This window comes from Chrysochloris asiatica, unplaced genomic scaffold (assembly GCF_000296735.1).
Source record: "Chrysochloris asiatica unplaced genomic scaffold, ChrAsi1.0 scaffold00004, whole genome shotgun sequence".
NCBI lineage: Eukaryota > Metazoa > Chordata > Mammalia > Afrosoricida > Chrysochloridae > Chrysochloris > Chrysochloris asiatica.
Genome location: NW_006408522.1, coordinates 6,318,572 through 6,321,262, shown reverse-complemented (window position 1 = coordinate 6,321,262; position 2,691 = coordinate 6,318,572).

Sequence of the window (2,691 nt, the reverse complement as noted above, 5' to 3'; positions counted from 1 at the left end):
GATGTTCTCCCATGTAAACTATCACTTAATTCACAATAAAAACTTTTTTAAAAAAGGATTCTGTCCTAGTGTGGTAGTGTGGGATAAGCACTGGACTGTTAACCACAAAGTTGGCAGTTCAAACCCACCAGCTGCTCCTTGAAAACCCTTTACAGGGGTACTGTTAGTTGGAATCCACTTGATACATTTAACAACAGTCAGGAACATGGGGAAGGCTGTGTGCCTGCGGTGCTCAGTTGTAGATATTCTCAGCAGACATTAGTGTATGAAAGATTTTGAGAAGTCAAAACACTAGTGTAGCAGCACTTCTCAAAAGGGTTTGACCTGGGAATAATTTCTTCTAGTGTCACTGACTTACTTAGCAGTCTGAGGTACACAAAGGAGCCCAAGTAGCATCATGGATTATGAGCTGGACTGCTAACGTCAAGGTCAGCAGTTCGAATCTACACGCTGCTCTGTGGGAGAAAGATGAGGCTTTCTGCTCCTGTAAAGATTTATAGCCTCGGAAACCCTGTACAAGGTTGCTATGAGTCAGAGCTGACTCGGTTTGGGAAACACTGGACTAAATCATCTCTATGCTCAGTGGTTTTATAGCATCATAAAGTAGAAAATAGCCTTAGAAGTCAGGGGTCCTTTGATGTTAGTGTCCTGTCAGTGATCTCACAGCTAGTCAGTGTCCAAACTAGGTCCATTTCATCTATCAATCTCTCACATTCTACTATTCAAATAAGCTTTTATTTTGAAGAGTGCTAGAGAGATCATCAATACTTGAAATCTATATAGAAGCCCACTCTGGAGTTTCTACTTTGGGGTAATCAATGTTGAGTAATCCCATTACTTTGATCCTGTAGTACAGAGCAGAACTTCTAGTGCGTTTAAACTGATAAGCTTTTGGTTAACAGCTCAATGCTTAATCCACTGCACCACGGGGCTTCTCCTAATTAACCCAAACTGGTTTGGAATATATTTCTCCTAATGGTGTATACTATAGTGAAGCTGTTCCTAAAGAGAGAAACATGGACAATTTAAGAAGCTAATAAGAGGTTGAAGGAGAAACAAATGGTGCAGTCTAAAATCCACATCATTCACTCCTGCATGACTCAGAGTAAATGATCTCTTTTTTGATACTTGAGCTCAAGGACATTCTTTGATTGTTTTTAATGTTACATTTTTGTTATTGTTGTTGTTAAATGCTGTCCAGTTGGTTCCAACTCATAGTGACCCTGTATAGGGTGTCCAAGGAGTGGCTGGTGAGTTTGAACCGCTGACCTTGTAGTTCAAACTAGCCTTGCAGTCCAGTGCATTAACCCACCCACAGTGCCATCACACCATATGAGTCACGTACTCTTCTGGTGTCAGAAGTAGGGAAAGAGATGCTGGATTGACCAACATCCCAGAGAATGTCTCCTTAATGGCAGCTTAAAATTCTCAAATGCCACTTCACAATGGTCTTTGCCTTGAGTTAAGAGGTCAAATATAATTTTAGGTTTCAATTTCTTTCCATGCAGTTTGTTTGTAAAGAGTTCTTTAATTAGGGGCTTAGGACGACAGTCTTGGGGACATCTAGGCCAGTTGTCATAACAATTCACAAAGACAATGTTCTACATCCTACTGCAATAAATAGCAACTGGGATCTTTAAAGTTATGGAGCAGCTATCTAAGATGCAACTGTTGGTCTCTCCTCGTCCAGAGGAAAGAAAAATGAAGAAAATTGGACTCAAGGAAAACTGTGAGTTCAGAGGACTGATGAATTACTGCCTCAACAGAAGAATTAGATGGTGCCCAGCTACCACTGCTGCCTGCTTTAATTGGAACCACAGAAGGTCCTGGACAAAATGGAAGAAAATGTATAACAAAATACTAAAACAAACAAACAAACAAAAAAACCAACCCAGACTTAATGGTCTGACAGAGACTGGTGGAGCCCTCAAGACCTGGAACTAAACGGCCAATCCTACCACCAGGATTACCTTCAACCAAACAGTAAACAATGCAATCAATAGTACCCATGAGGACTGTGTTCCTCAGAACAAAAACAAATCATTCTTTAAGTTTGTGTCTCAGTAAATAATAATCCTTCTTTAGCAGTGACTGTTCCGCAGCCCTAAGTATAGTATAGTCTAGCCCCAAAATAATTGAAGAAGCAAGCAATTTGCATTATTTTTCTACAAAACTCTTGAATAGCAGATGGCAAACACAAATGTTTTGCTCTAGACACATATGGAAACCTCTGTTTCATAAAAGCTTCAATGAATATTAAACCCGGAATGGTACCATTCAATGCAGAAATAAGATGCTGTGTGACAATTCCCCAAACAGCCTAATTAGGCCACGTAGCTACTCGAGTTTCAGAAAGTAATAGGTGGGAAATGACTATGTGATAGTGATTTCATTAACTGTTCTTAATCCAAATATTCATCCTGGCCCCAAACCATCACCTATTCTGCCCATTTCTTCAGCATTCTATTAAGCCTTCATGATCATTTATAACTGTAAATCTTAAAAATGAGTAACTGAAGAGTTCTGCTTATTTTCATGTTAACTCTTCAATTTTATCTGAAAAGTGAGCAGGAGAAATTTCACAAAGATTTCATATAGGTTTTAATATAGATTCTAGAGAGCAATTGAACATGTTTTCTAACTTTGTTTATAAGCTCTTCTTGTTGTTGCTATGTGCCGTGGAGTCGGTTC